General features: G+C 48.0%; 1 protein-coding gene across 4 annotated transcripts in view; it reads right to left on the bottom strand.

Moving 5' to 3' along the window:
• The window catches only part of USP9X (ubiquitin specific peptidase 9 X-linked), a 1,493,361-nt gene that overhangs the window by 497,973 nt on the left and 978,571 nt on the right, over positions 1–16,817 (bottom strand). The window lies entirely within an intron of this gene.

The raw sequence follows: 16,817 nt of genomic DNA on the forward strand, positions 1-16,817 counted from the left end.
CATATGTTATGGTCCATGAAACCATAACATTTACAAATTTCAATGATCAATCATGCCCAAAACACATAAGTCATGTCCTGAAGAATACATAAAAATGATGAAACAATTGAGCATACAGGGCTGCGATCAGAAGGTTTAGTAAGAAATGCCCACGATGTGTGACATAACTGCAGAACAGTTTGCAGTAAAAAAATAAAAAAAAATAAAGTGTGTGTGTTAATTGTGGCTACAAAGCAACACAAGAAATATGACAAATATTACATCTTCTGGCCAAAAAGAAGTGTACTTTAATGCTAAATTAGAGGGGGATATTTACAGTGAGGTGGGGGAGGGGCATGGGAATAATTAGGGATTTGGTAGGGTTGAGAGTGGTAGTGCTGGTGGCTAATGTTTTAGTGTTCAGGGAAGGGTAACATTTGTGGTTTGGGATTTTTAGGGTTCCGGAATGTGCAGCATAAATGGTAGTATCCTTATTCAGGTAAAGGTAGAGCTAATATGAAAGTAAGGATTTTTAGGGTTCAGGGAAGGATGCACAAGAGGGTAGTAAGACGTTGGTGGGGTTCAGGGATTAGTACTATTAGGGTTCAGGGAAGGTAGCATGAAGGGGACATTCAGGGCTATGAGTTGAGGGACAAGAAGCGCTAAGAGATATTAAGGGATTATTATAGTAGAGTTAAATAATTTATAGAATGTATGCAGTAAAAACGATTTATAATTCGATGTTTTCAAAACTCTCATTGATATTAATATAGGGAATGTCATTTTTTCAACAATTTCAACCTTAATGTAGTCAACATTGTTTTAGTCTACTTTATTATATACAACCGGTAAACAGAAGTTCTCTGTACAATTGTTAGGGAAAACCTTGGTTAAATTGATTCATACAACACTAAATATAGGGAGCTGGCCTGGTGTGTGGTTGGTACCCAAGGTACTTACACCTTATACCAGGTTCAGATACCCCCTCTTAGTGAAGTGTAGGCAGTGTCTAGAAGCCAGGCTTTCTAGAGGTAGCTGTGGATGAGCAGCCAACTCTTATCTAGGAGACATGCAAATCTCATGCAATACACACAGCACTTACACACAAGAAAGAAAACATTCAGTTGAACAAAAATAAATGTACTTTATTTTCGGAACAAATCACCACAAAGTACTAGAAGGGCAACTCTCCACTGGGAGGTAAGTAATACACTAAACATATGCCCTAGCAATCAGGAATAGGCATAGAAAATGTTACAAAACTGTGCAAATAGCAATCACCAATAGTGACCCTAGGGGGAGCAGAAACCATAAACTAAAAAATGGAATGCAAACACATTACCCCCAAATAGGTAAGTAAAATGTGTAGAGGGGAGCTGGGAGTACTAGGAAATCACAGATGTATGTAACAGAGTACCCCCCAGCGACCAGGAATGCAGGAGTAAATCACTGGATTTCCTCAAACCACCCAAAAGGAGGAAAAGAAGAAACAGAAGACACTCAGAGAAGTCTGCAAGAAAACTAGCAGTGGATTCCTGAAGAAAGAAGATCTGTGGAGAGAGTCCAAGAGTCACAGTGAAGTCCAGGGGTGAGTAGGGGCTACTACCTACCTGGCTGTACTTGCAGGAGTTGGTTGACGATGATGAGGAACAGGTCAGCCCTGGAGCCGGAGAAGAGTTCCTGATGGATGCAGATGATGTCCCACGCTGGAGTGAAGATTGAAGACAGGTGACGGGTGCAGGAATTCCACCAACAAACCTTTGCAAAGGAAAAATTGCAGTTAGTGGAAAGTGGTGTTGCAGAAGACCAGCATTGCCCAGGAGGACTCAACCCAGGAGGGGGTGCCACAGGGGACCCTCAGGGTTGCAGAGATTCCACAGGCGCAGAGGCAGCACCCACAGGAGTCCTTCAGGACGGGGACACAGAAGTCGCAGAAGCAGCCCATGGAGCACTGCAAAAGAAAATCCCACGCCGCCGGAAAACCACGCAGGAGGCTGTGCTTTGCAGGATGGCGTGCTGGGGTCTGGAGCTACACGTCGCCTGAAGATCCCTTGGAGGAGATGCCAACAAGCCTTGGCAGCTGCAAGAGACACGGTCGACGAGGTACTGTCCTGCATGGGAAGGTAAACGCTTACTCCAACAAAGTTGGACAGCTGGCAGAGAGGACCAAGAGGACTACTCCAGACCACCACCGGTGATGCAGGATCCACACAGCTCAAGATGAGTGCAGATCCACGCAGCCGGTCGTCTCTTGCAGTAGGCACCTGCGGTTGTAGAGGAATGACTCCTTCACTCCAAGGGAGATTCCTTCTTCTTGTGCAGGCTGACGAGTTGCTGTCTTTCCGGGGAAATGTCGCAAAGGTGAAAGGAGCTGTGGAAACAAAGTTGCAGAAGAGTCTTCTTCGTTGGTTGCAGCGTCATCGGTTCTTGGAGGGTCCAGTCGCAGTTCCAGTGGCAAGAAGTCAAAGTGGAGGGCACTCCCGCTCCAGATCATCCGGAATGAGGATGGGGCTACCACCAGTGGGTACCGGTGGTTGAGGAAGCATCGACGTCAGACGTCCGACCTGGCGCCGGAGGAGGTCGACTGTGTGGGACCAGCGCCGGTCCGGATCCGCTATCAGATTCTGGGGTCCCCAACGGTACCAAAACTGCCGACATCGAATCCGATGGGGTCCCTGCTGACCCCGCAGGGCCCAAAGACCCACCCGAGGGTGCAGCCCGCTCAAAAACAAGGCGCATAGCATCATAAAATTCTTTAATCTGAGCGGGGGTGGAACCGCGCTTGGAATGTCGATGTTCCCTAGACGCCTCGTCGGCCAACGGGCATGGCAAAGTCAAAGTCTGCTTGGACTTCTTTTCTTTTTGTGCCTCTTACCTCAGTGTCCCGATGACCTTGAATGCAAGGAAGAGGACTTGGGGCTCCAGGAGCGGTGCCGCAACCTCCTCCTACTGCGGGACTGTGACCTCCTCAGAGTTGCGCCGACCGAAGACGGCTGTCGGGCCGCCAGAAGTTTGAGGGATCTCACCCTCAAGGCCTTCGGAGCCATGGCCCGAAAGTCGGAACACAATGTCGAATCGTGGTCCTTTTCGAGACACCAGAGACACACTCTGTGCGGATCTGTGACCGGCGTGGTGTGATGACATGCACCACATGGCTTAAATTACTGTCTTTCTCGAAGACATCTCAAGCAATCAAGAAGAAAGCCTCGACAAACTTTGAAGAAAAAGGGTAGCTCTGTCCAGATCTGCGCTTAACCAGTGCGGAAGGAAAAGAACTGACAGACATGTACCGGGGTGGTGCCTATATAGAAAATCGTGATGTCACAGATGGCTCATGGATTCGAGCGACACCACCCAACGGCGCGTGTAGGGTACTGCTCAGCTGAAAAGTTCAGGATTCGAAGCGGACGCCAGGGAATTCTAAGGTAAGGAATCTGCAGCTAGAAGTCTTTATCAGTTACAATGAGCATGTAGTCCTTCCAGAAGCTGTTTTTTTAGCTAATGTGTAGCCGATCTTAAGGCAGAGCAAAATACAGAGGGAGATGGTTCTCTACTGTTAAGACTTGTCCTTCTTCAATCCAGAGAACCCTAAAAAGAGCTGACTGGACACCTGGGGAATTCGGTATGATCAATATAAAAGCTGAGAGCTCTTGTGGGGTCCAAAAGTTGGAGACTCAGCTCATCTTTAGAGGGGTGAGGAGGAGCATAGAAAGGCAACAGGGCGAGACGGGTGTATCTGCTGAGCACCGCACCAAGCCACAAATTCGTCTCAACTAAAGGTGTACACAGTTTTTGTTGAGGGTCGTCTGGTTGCCCAGATGACATCAACAACCTCCGTAGGAAGGTCAAAGGTATTCAGCTGTAGAACTCAATCTACAAGCGTGGCTCTGGAGATAACAAAGGCATGGGTGCAGAACCCTGCCCTGCTGCTGCGGCAGAAGGTCCTCCTGGACGGGGAGCCTGATTGGGGGACAGATGGTCAAGCCCAGGAGTTCTGGATACCTTTCCCTCTGTGCCCAATCCAGGACCAGTATGATGAGCTGATATAGCCAAAGTTTTCCCCATTGACAGAAGAGACCTCAAGCCATCTCTGGGTTCAACTGCCCAAAATGATCCGCTAGGTGCAGATGGCTGAGCTTGTCCACCCAGCATTCAACAATCCTGCCAAGTGGTTCGCCACCATGAAGATCCCTTGGTTGACCAACCATTTCCAGAGGTGCAGGGCCTCCTGTCAGTGGTATTGTCCATGAGCATCAGTCCCAGCAGCCTCAGAGTCTACCTCACTGAAATCCAGAAGAAAGAGCGGAAGATCAGGATCATAGCCTGAATGTCCTGGGCACTCTTTTCTAGGAAAAAGGTACAAAACTGAACTTTGTCCAAGATGGCTCTGATGACGGGAAGCGGCTGAGTCATGTGCGACACTTTGGCACGTTCAGGTGGTTGACAACTGACTGGGTGAGACTTCCCCCCCCCTTCCACAGCCAGTAGTTGCAGTGGGGGAAGAATGGGGCCCCTAACCTCCGAAGATGTGCTGCTATCACAGCCACCACTTTTGTGAACATAAGAGAGGCACTGGTGAGACCAAAGTGGAGTACAGCAGACTGAAAGTGCTGCTTTCCTTCCTCAAATCGCAGGTAGTATCAATGGGCCTGGAGGACAGATATATAGAAATAGGCACCCTGCAGGTTCAACACATTAACCCAGTATCCATGGTCAAGGGCAGCAGACACGACTGGGACCAACGTTACCATTCTGAATTTCTCCTTCCAGAGGAAGACAAAGAGAAGGAGCAGGTCTAAAAATCAGACAAAGGCCTCTGTCCTCCATAGGCACCAGGAAGTATTGGGAACAACAACTAGGTCCTACTTCATCATGCAAGCATGCACCCACTAGATAGGCCTTTTGGTGAAAAGGGATTGCACTTCCTGACACAAAACAGAGAACTGGCCCTGTCAGTCACTAGGGGAATGGTGGAAGGTGCAGCAACATGGAAAGGAAGAGCAGGGCATAATCTTTTCGAACAATTTGTAGGACTTGCATCTCCAATGATATGACCAGTCAACTCGGCATGAATTGTCAGATGATGCCTCCCACTGTGAGGTTGTGCATTGCTAAGGGCACGCTAAAGGATAAAGGGGTTTCGGCAGACTGGGCTGTGGGGATATTTGGAATGGGAGGCTAGTTGACTTTGACTGCCTAGGCGGAGGGCACCATCGTCTCGAGTGCAAACCTGCTCTGCACCTAGTGGAAGTTAACTTGGCTGGCGGTATGGGGCACCTCTGCCAAAGCTGCAAAAGGAGCGGTAGGACTGATGGGGTTGGCAATGTGCTGTGGCCCGCTATCACTGAACCTCTCATGATTGGAGTCTGCCTTGCCCCCAAACAGGTGGAGACAAATGGACATGACCAGGAAAAATGATAAACCGCAGCCAAGCGTGGCAGTGAATGGTGACACTGGTGCCAGCAGCCCCTCTGATGGAATCTGTGGCGTCCATGTCACAAAAAATTGTTAACTGGCTACCATCAGGCCAGTCCTGTGTGGCCTGGGAGTACAAGTCAAAGATCTTCATGGACTCCCTCGGCCGACATGACCCACGGAATTCCAAAAGGTGTGATAATAGCACCTTTTAGGTGAGCTGGTTGAAAAGAAGCCACTTTTCCCAAATGCATTCTCCTATTTTGACTTCCTATCAGGGGAAGCCATTGGGAATGTGCTGGGGTTACTCTAGCTTGCTAATGCTTCCAAAACCAAGCTTTCAGGTGAGGGGTGCTGAGAACAAAAGAGGGGTTGCACGGGGCCAGGCATTGGTAGCCTGTGATACTGTGGGTGGCCGGGGGACAAGTAAGGTTTGGTCAATGTTCCCAAGAAAGTATCCGTAAGGGCCGCATTAAAAAGGAAAAGGGGCAAAACATGTGTTTACCCCGCTGAAGAAGTTATGTAAGAGCATTGGTCTTGACCTGTAAGACGGGGAATTGAATATCAAAGACTTCTGCTGCCCTATCCATAGTTATGGCGTAAGAGGCACTCTCTTCAGTGACAGGACCAAGGAGGTGAGAGGAGCTCCGATTCAGTGAAAGTTTCAAGACCACTAGTCTCCTGCAGCTCGTCATACCAATTCTTCCTGTGATAAGCTTGGCCAATCTCTTCAACTACATCATAGTTGTCTGAATCTGTGCATCGCCATAAGCACTGAAGTACCAGGAACTGGCGTGGAATCCTGGTGGAGAACCTCTGAGCTTAGTGGGGCCTGCAAGTCTAGAAGAGGGAGTCAGCAAGGATCCAAAGAGTCAGAGTATGGCCTCGCAGAGCTCTTCGATCTATTTAGGAGTAGCAGATGGCACCAGACACTGGTTGTGCCGGAACACGTTACAGAATCAACTCCAAAATAGAATGACTTCGGGAGCATGACAGAGGTATGGAGCCTTCTCAGGGGACTGCGAGGGGAGGGAGGGGGCAGAATCCCACTTCGATTTTCTGTGGTTTTTCTAGGAATCACCTGAAGGCTGACTGAGACCAAGACTGATCTATGAAACAACTTCTGCAAATTCTAGATCTAGAGCAGGGCCAGGACTGAACTTTCAATTTTGACGAGTCTCATTGTGAAGCCTCTGATAAAATGCAGAGTTTTGCCTTGTGGTCCCGTATGGCCTTAAGTCATTTGTTTATGACATTCCTAACAGAGCTTACAGAACAAGTTACCATTGGTAACTCCTTTTCTGTTAGAGACCATCTAACTGCTGATTCCTCACCTTACAATACCTCCAGATGTCAGCCTGGATCTGGAAAACTTTTGCATAGCAATTCACTCCAGCACTGACAGGTGCCGTCGTGTGAGATCATGCCACCTCGCACCACTCTGTCTTGTGCTGACGTGACGTCAGGACCAGTACATACAAGCCACCTGCTTGCAATGGTGACAATTTCTTTCTGAACTTTATCCAGGACAACAGATGAGGAGTCTTAAGAAACCATCATCAAAATAGTGTGCAAATTCCAGTATTGGCATCCTATTACCTATAGACTGTATTAGACCACTCCACAGACCTGGGAGGTGGGAGGGCAGCTGAGTTATTCCCCAGGCGTTGCACTGGATTTGGAAATTATCGACCACTGCCCCTGTGTGCTGGTACATGGCTTTGTTCGGCTCCACATTGGTGTCATCTGTGCCAGATGTGACTTGCGCATGTTTATTCAGGTGCCACTCACAAGCGCAGACTTCAGGTTTTTTTTTTTTTCATGATTTTCCACGCCAGGAACGTGGAGCCACAAAGAATGCTGATTCACTGGGGTGGAGCACTAACAGCCTCAGAAGGTTAACCCTATACAGAAATCAGTTCCCAGATTGTTGAGGATTAGAGGGTCCGTGTCTAGATAGTCTACACCATTTAAGGTTTTAAAAAGGTAAATAACCTTTTCTTCTGATAGAGACTTCTAGCCGCAGATTCCTTACCTTAGAACACATACCAAAGCAATACCTCCCTGCAGGTGGGTTTGTGAACAGATTAGAACAAAAAGTCCCACAAGGCCAAACAGGCAAAATGCCCCTCACGACAGACCTAACTGTCCGGAAAGTAATGTTTAGTAAATGTGTGTAGTGATGCATAAGTTGCTGCCTCACAGATGTCCATGACAGGGAGTCTGCAAACTAATTCAGTGGTCATAGTCTTCGCTCTGGTTTAATGAGTGCACAAGAGCTCAGGTTGTTGCTTCTAATGAGCAGTGGAGATTTATGCCTAGCACTATCCATTATGAGATGGTTAGTTTCAGCACAGCCTTTTCCTTCTTCGCCCAACATACTCAACAAATAGTTGATTGTCCACTAGAAACTCCCTGGTACAATCAAGGTAGAAAGACAATGTTTTTTTTTTTTGGTTCCAGATGGTGGAGTCTCTCCTCTTCTTTGCAAGGGTGAAGAGGAGCTAAGAAGGTAGTCAAAGTAAAATTTTGGCTTACACGAAAAGCTGTCACAACCTGTGGACAGAAAGCATGAGTCCTGACAACTGGTTTCTCTGAACAGAAGGATGTGTAAGGGGGGGTGCACACAGAGCTTGCAGTTTGCTGACACTCCGGGTTGATGTTATGCCCACCAAAAAAGCCATTTTGATGGTGAGTAGGCAAATTAGGCAATTGAGCAGAGGCTCAAAAAGCGCTAACATGAGAAATGTCAAGACCTGTTGGAGGTCTCATTGAGACATGATGCATGGTCTTGGAGGGAATAGGTGTTGAAGTCCCTTAAGTAAACGGGTCACAACTAATGACTTACACAGAGAAGACTGAGCTGGTAACTGTAAGAGAGCAGCGGCAGATGACAAATAACCTTTTAAAGTGCCCAAAGCAGAGCCATACTGGGCTAGAGGAAGACCAAACAACAAAAATTAGGAGATGGGTGCAGAAAGAGGGTCAGCATTCTTGGATGCACACCAGGCCACAAACTTGTCCCAGAAGTATACTGACTTGGTACGTGGATACCTGACTTGGTACGTGGATACCTGGCCTGGTACTGTTCAATCTCCATGTATGAAGGAGAAAGTTACGCAGGTTCGGTGATAAACCATGCCCTGTTGCTACAACAGAAGATACTTCTAAATGGGAAGCCTGATCAGAGAACTGATGTTTAGATTCAGGTGTTTTGGATACCATACTCTGTGCACAATCTAAAGCAACAAGAATAGTTTGGGCCAGATCGCTACTGATCTTCGAGAACTCTGAACAGTAGTTGTATAGGTGGAAAGGCAGAAAGGAGTCTGAGATGAAATGTATCTCCGAACAAGAGCTGCCTTGGAAATTCCAGTGAGCAGAACTGCTGACATTGCGTGTTCTTGGTGGTAGCGAACAGATCGAACCAAGGCTTTTCCCAGTGTTGAAAGAGGCTTTGACGCCATTCGTGATCCGCTAGACATGGAGAGCTAAGTTTGCCCGCTCTGGCATTCAGATAGCCTGCCAGATGTTGGACCACCAAAATGCCCTGGTGATGCAGCCATATCCAGAAGTGAAGGGTCTCTTGGGAAAGGGTCCACGACGCCACCTTGACTTATTTGCTGCAGTACTACAGGCCAGTGGTGCTGTCCGTGAACACCTAAATGGGCCTTCCCATGATAGAAGGAAGAAAAGCTATCAATGCCAACCGGATCTCTCAAAACTCCAACAAACTGATATTGAGACCATAGTCCCAAATGGCAGTCCCAGGCATGGACTGATGCATCTTTCACTACACTTTATTCTGTTTTGGGAGAGGGGCCAGTCACTGGCCCAATTGTAGTTCGTCAGCCATCATTTCAGGACTTTTGCAATTCCCTCTGAGATCTGAACCAGGTCAGAGAGATTCCCCTGATGCTGTGCCTAGTGGAACTTCAAGTCTCACTGCAGATCCCACATATGCCAATGAGCAAATGTCACTAGCAAGATAAATTAGGCCCATCAGCCTCTGAGTCAGACTCAGTAACATCCAGGTTAGAGGCTGACACATCGAAATCAAAGCCGGAATATCCCGGATTCCTTTTTTGGGAGGGTAGGCTAGAAACTGCACTGTGTACAGAACAGCTACGATGAAAGAAAGTGTACGAAAGGGAGTCAGGTGTGACTTTGGCATGTTTATAGTAAAACCCAGGTGTAAGGAAATGGCTCCCTGTTGCAATTACCCCCCACTTTTTGCCTCATACTGATGCTGAATTGACTGAAGTGTGCTGGGACCCTTCTAACCAGGCCCCAGGACCAGTGTTCTTTTACCCAAAATGTACCATTGTCTCCACAATTGGCACAACCCTGGCACCCAGGTAAGTCCCTTGTAACTGGTACCCCTGGTACCAAGGGCCCTGATGCCAAGGAAGGTCTCTAAGGGCTGCAGCATGTCTTATGCCACCCTAGGGACCCCTCCCTCAGCACAGACACACTGCTTGCCAGCTTGTGTGTGCTGGTGGGGAGAAAATGACTAAGTCGACATGGCACTCCCCTCAGGGTGCCATGCCAACCTCACACTGCCTGTGGCATAGGTAAATCACCCCTCTAGCAGGTCTTACAGCCCTAAGGCAGGGTGCACTATACCACAGGTGAGGGCATAGGTGCATGAGCACTATGCCCCTACAGTGTCTAAGCAAAACCTTAGACATTGTAAGTGCAGGGTAGCCATAAGAATATATGGTCTGGGAGTCTGTCAAAAACGAACTCCACAGCTCCATAATGGCTACACTGAATACTGGGAAGTTTGGTGTCAAACTTCTCAGAATAATAAACCCACACTGATGCCAGTGTTGGATTTATTAAAAAATGCACACAGAAGGCATCTTAGAGATGCCCCCTGTACTTTACCCAATTGTTCAGTGCAGGACTGACTGGTCTGTGCAAGCCTGCTGCTGAGAGACGAGTTTCTGACCCCATGTGGTGAGGGCCTTTGTGCTATCTGAGGACAGAAACAAAAGCCTGCTCTGGGTGGAGGTGCTTCACACCTCCCCCCTGCAGGAACTGTAACACGTAGCAGTGAGCCTCAAAGGCTCAGGCTTCGTGTTACAATGCCCCAGGGCACTCCAGCTAGTGGAAATGCCCGCCCCCCTGGACACAGCCCCCACTTCTGGCGGCAAGTCCAGGAGAGATAATGAGAAAAACAAGGAGGAGTAACTGGCCAGTCAGGACAGCCCCTAAGGTGTCCTGAGCTGAGGTGACTGACTTTTAGAAATCCTCCATCTTGCAGATTGAGGATTCCCCCAATAGGATTAGGGATGTGCCCCCCTCCCCTCAGGGAGGAGGCACAAAGAGGGTGTAGCCACCCTCCGGGCTAGTAGCCATTGGCTACTAACCCCCCCAGACCTAAACACAACCCTAAATCGAGTATTTAGGGGCTCCCAGAACCCAGCAAGATAGATTCCTGCAACCTAAGAAGTAGAGGACTGCTAAGCTGAAAAACCCTGCAGAGAAGACAGAGACACCAACTGCTTTGGCCCCAGCTCTATCGGCCTGTCTCCCCACTTCTAAAGACACTGCTCCAGCGACGCTTTCCCCAGGGACCAGCGACCTCTGAAGCCTCAGAGGACTGCCCTGCATCTAGGACCAAGAACTCCCAAGGACAGCGGCTCTGTTCACCAAAGACTGCAACTTTGCAACAAAGAAGCAACTTTGAAACAACACGCGTTTCCCGCCGGAAGCGTGAGACTTGGCACTCTGCACCCGAAGCCCCTGGCTCGACTTGTGGAGAACAATCACTTCAGGGAGGACTCCCCGGCGACTGCGAGACCGTGAGTAGCCAGAGTTGACCCCCCTGAGCCCCCACAGCGACGCCTGCAGAGGGAATCCTGAGGCTCCCCCTGACCGCGACTGCCTGCTTCTAAGAACCCGACGCCTGGTAGGGACACTGCACCCGCAGCCCCCAGGACCTGAAGGATCCGACCTCCAGTGCAGGAGCGACCCCCAGGTGGCCCTCTCCCTTGCCCAGGTGGTGGCTACCCCGAGGAGACCCCCCTTGCCTGCATCGCTGAAGAGACCCCTTGGTCTCCCATTGCTTTCTATTACAAACCTGACGCTTGATTGCACACTGCACCTGGCCGCCCCCGTGCCGCTGAGGGTGTACTTTCTGTGTGGACTTGTGTCCCCCCCCGGTGCCCTACAAAACCCCCCTGGTCTGCCCTCCGAAGACGCGGGTACTTACCTGCTGGCAGACTGGAACCGGGGCACCCCCTTTTCCATTGAAGCCTATGCGTTTTGGGCACCACTTTGACCTCTGCACCTGACCGGCCCTGAGCCTCTGGTGTGGTAACTTTGGGGTTGCTCTGAACCCCCAACGGTGGGCTACCTTGGACCCAAACTTGAACCTTGTAGGTGGTTTACTTACCTGCAAAACTAGCAAACACTTACCTCCCCCAGGATCTGTTTAAAATTGCACTGTCTAGTTTTAAAATAGCTATATGTCATTTATGTGAAAACTGTATATGCTATTTTGCTAATTCAAAGTTCCTAAAGTCCCTACATGAAATACCTTTCATTTGAAGTATTACTTGTAAATCTTGAACCTGTGGTTCTTAAAATAAACTAAGAAAATATATTTTTCTATACAAAAACCTATTGGCCTGGAATTGTCTCTGAGGGTGTGTTCCTCATTTATTGTCTGTGTGTGTACAACAAATGCTTAACACTACTCTTTTGATAAGCCTACTGCTCGACCACACTACCACAAAATAGAGCATTAGAATTATCTCTTTTTGCCACTATCTTACCTCTAAGGGGAACCCTTGGACTCTGTGCATACTATTCTTTACTTTGAAATAGTGCATACAGAGCCAACTTCCTACACCAGGGAATGCTGGAGGTCTGCCATGGTCTGGAGGCGGGACACTACTGACTGGGGCAAGCTCACCTTCAACAGTTAACCTATGTGGTAGGGGAAGTCTGGAAACTCTGACCTCCGCAGATGTGCTGCAACCACGACCATCATCTTGGTGAGCACCCGAGGAGAGTTGATAAGTCCAAAGAGAAGATAAGCAAACTTAAAGTGCTCTTGGTCCAGCATGTACCACATGTAATGTCTGTGGACAGGAAGGATGAGGATATGGAACTGCATGTCCTGCAAGTCCAACGCTACTATCCAATCTTTGTGATCCTGGGAATGTAGAACCTGAGCTAAGCTAAGCATCTTGAACTTCTCTTTCTTTAGGAAGAGATTGAGAAGGCACAGGTCTAAAAATAGGACAGAGGTCTCCGTTTTTTTTTGACGGCACTTACAGCTGCGACCTACTGATGTCAGCACCTTCTCGACAGCCCCCTTGGCCGAAATGGCCAACACTTCCTGACAGAGTAAAGTGAGCTTGCCCTCCAACAGCCGGTCGGAAGTGGGTTCAATTGGTGAGGGTTGAAGGGGAGCAAGGGGTCCAGAAGAAGAATGGAATAGCCTAAGGAAAGGAATTTGTGGACAGAAGTTAGATAAGGTGTTACCAAAGATAAGTAACTGGTTCTTCTGATAGAGATTTTTATCTGTATACGGCTCACCTTTTGAAACGTTGTCAAAGCAGTACCTCCCAGGTGGTGGGTGGGTGGAATGCTGAGACCAACAAATCCTTCAGGACTCTAAGTTCAAAATACCCATCCTGCCAGACCAGGCTATCCAGGCAGTAGTGTTTAGTGATCATAAAGAGGGATGCCCACATAGCCTGACAGATGTCTAAGACTGGCACATTGCACAGTAGAGGGCTGTTGTCAGGCCAGCCCACAACAGATATTAATATACAAGACAATCCATCTGGAGATGGTTCTCTTCGCTACCCCTTTTCCCATTTTATCTCCAGAGAACATAATAAAAAGCTGACCATCCTGTCAGAATTTACTGCTCTTCACAGTATGAAAACTATGGGCCCTCTTGGGAAAGAGGTGTTGCAAAAAGACAAGGCAAAGTAATTGACGTGAAAGAGTGTAACTACCTTGGGAAGGAATGCTAGTTGTGTATGAAGAAGCAGCTTGGAAGGAAAGGGGGAAGCACTGCTGAATAAACCCGGACGTTCACTCGCTCACCTTACTAATGTAATGGTGAGGAGGACCACCATTTTAAGATTAAGAGAAGCCTGTGAATTACACGCGAGGCTACAAGCACCATATTAGTGCAGACTTCTCATTCTAAGCAATCAGTAGTAGTGTCCAGACCAGCACAAATCACATTTAGCTGCATCCTACCCATTGCAAATGGTTTGAACTAAGGAGGCATTAAAAGCTTCAGGGAAAGCCAATAAGATCTCGCTGACCATGTCCCAGAGGCAGTGCATATAATTGTCCAGTGGCCAACTGAATTCAAGGCCAGGCTGGCCGAAAAGAACAAGGTTTCCAAAATACATCAACCCTTTTTGACTCTCTATTGGGGTGATTGTGGGGGTATGAATTAAGATTAATTTTGCTGGTAGGAGCTTGGAGTATCCAACTCTCTTGAAAAGAATGGTGAGAAAAAAAATAAGGGTCACATGGCGCTGGTCTGTGACACCTGGCCACTTACTGGTGGAAAAAAAACATTTTAGACCAATTGTCCGTAAGGATGTTAGTTAGGGCTTCACTGACAGGGATTTAAGGCTCAGAAGAAACTGGCCCTCGCTGAATAACTAAACATTTGTTAAACCTCAACAGAGAGAAGTTGCAGAACCAGGGCCTCTGCAGCAGATCTGATGATTACTGCAACAGAACCATTCTCTTTTGTTGGCGACCCAAGGGAGGAAATCAAACCTGTATCAGTGGAAGTATCAAATCCTCCAGGCTCCTGTAAACCCACATACAAACTGTGATCACCATAATTTTAGGATTAATCATCCTCACCATCATATCCAAGTAGCAGCAAACTCTGGTCAGAGTTTGAACCGAAACGTTGGTGGAGCAACTGAAAAAGGCTTCTTGATACATGAAAGGTTTTGTCTGAATAATACTGTATGGGAAGCAGGTATGCTGGAGTGTAGTCAGAGCATGACCTACGTTTGACTAGAGGGGCTTGGGGACAGACATTGGGGACAGCATAGTAACCACCTGCAGTGCAGCCAACGTTGGGACTGGTGCTGATGAGGAAGGGACCGGTGCAGGTCTTGGAGTTAAATCAGACGTCAGTGGTGGGTCCAAGGGTTCATTCATAGCAGCGGACATATCTTCTGGTAGTAACCCGAATGAAGGCTGCTGTGGATGCTTGGGCCCCAAAAGCACGCCAGGCCTCAGGCAAATTCTACTAATCCGAACTTAGAATCTTTCTGCTGTGGACCCATGGGACTGAATGGTGTCCATGGATTGCAGAACACAGATTTTCATATACCCATCCTGTAGTCACACATGTGTTATCTGCAATTCATGCTGGGGTCAGAACATCTCTGGTGTGGCGTCGGACCACCTAATGGATTCTCACACACCGTGATGCTCTACGGAAAACTATTCTAAGCTGTAACTCTTAGTGACTACCTTTTAAATCAAGACCAACAGCTATGGCCAGCAAGGGTAATAGGCTCTGAATAATTTGTGTGCAGGCCGAGCAGGGAAGGCAGTTTGTGTCACTGGAATCTGCACACAGGCAGCACTGTGAAGGATAGTGCTCAGACTAGATTAATATTTATTTCAAGACCAAAAAGGACTGCACCATTCTATTATGGGCATGGTGTATCATCTGCAATGCTTTACTGTGCACTACATGTATTAATTAATATATATTGAGTATGTTTTTAATGTGTTTCGAGATTGGCACATGGTACAAGGAAGTACTCTAATAATGAGGTCAGTTTGGAGCTATCGGATTCATTCACATACTTTATAATTTTGCAGATTTCTCAGACTCAGCCAGGAATTTGATTCATACTTTGAGATACCTGGCTGTGTGCATTTATTTGCTGTACCAGTTTGGAGATACAAGTTCCCAAGGAACAACAGGCCCATCCCTGGAGGATTAAGCATCTCATGGTAGAATAAGGGGCAGGGATGGAAACTCCATAAACAGCATCCTACACTTACTGCTAAGTGAGGGGTGGGATATTTCCAAGACACAAATATAGGACAGTCCAGATTTTGGTCTCTGCTTCTCAGAAGCGGGCTCCTTAAAAGTACTAGGGAGGTAATCTGAAGGCCAGAGCATAAGAAGACTGGCTTGGTGAGAGGTGTGCCTCAGATTTGGCAAGAAGTGTAACCTGTAAACATTCTCAGAAAGCAGCATGGGTGTGCAGCATGCCGTGGGCTGCTTCACGATAGTTGCTCCGAAAAGTGACCGTAAGATTGGGTGGAGGCCCACAAACACAGCAAATGTCACATCCATTTTCACGTACCTGCTGAGGCTCAGAAAGTTAAAAAGATACCTGCAGGAACAGAGGAAGGCCTGACCTACTGACAAGCTCCTATTAGTAATCAGGATACTTATGTTGTGACTTGCTGTCAGGGCATGTAGAGAGCTGACTAGCTGTGGACCCTGAAGGAAGGGGTACCCCGGCCTTAAACTGGACTGTTCTTGTTGTGGGTGTCCTAAGTGTGGGCACAGCAGACTCCAGACTCCTGATGCGCTGAGTCACCCTGAAAATGGCGGGAGGCCTGGGAGATTGGAGCAGTAGATAGGAAAATTGCTCTGACACTGAGGCCCATAGAGGTATGGGCCAAGGTTTAGTTAGACCTCTACTGATTACCCTGATTACTTACCTTCTCCCCTGGGCCCTGCCTGAGTGCTTCCACTCATTCATTGTGAACCATAACCTTAGAGATGGAGTTGTAATTCCATGCAATATGGTAGTACCAAATAAAATTGTCCCTTTTCCAAAGGGAGCACCCTGGCCTCACTAGCACAGTCCAAGCCAGTGGTAACATCAGTAGTGCAAACAACCTGCACCCCCCTCACTGAGGACAGGCAGAAAATGTGGCTCCCTCGTTCTGCATCAGGAGAGAAGTACTGTGTAGGTGAGGAAGCCAATGAGGACCATCCGCTCAGAGGTACCCATGCAGCCAGTGAGTTGCAAGCCTGCCAAACCACACTACTGAAAATACAAAATAAACTACACTAAACACAGGAGCAGTACACTAAGCATCATTATCCCTTGGGATGAATATAATATTTAAACACAGGTACCCAAGAGAGACAGGGCACCCGCACAATATCTACATTCTTTTGTGTGCCATTTGGAGCTGTGGTATCCCCATGACACAGGAAGAAATTGCTTAGAAACTGCAGGCAGGGAGAGGAGTAACGATCGATCCCTGCTTCAGTGGTTTACCTTCTGGAGGGGCCACAGGCAAGCACACAACTCCACAGAGACGACCGGGCCAGGTCCCAATGCGTTTTTTGGTTGTTGTTGGCTGACCTACTTGTATTGTTCTTCCCCCCCCCCTTTTTTTTTTGCTCTGCTTACTTTGCTGCTTTTATGCAGGGA

Source organism: Pleurodeles waltl, chromosome 8, assembly GCF_031143425.1.
Source record: "Pleurodeles waltl isolate 20211129_DDA chromosome 8, aPleWal1.hap1.20221129, whole genome shotgun sequence".
NCBI classification, from domain to species: domain Eukaryota; kingdom Metazoa; phylum Chordata; class Amphibia; order Caudata; family Salamandridae; genus Pleurodeles; species Pleurodeles waltl.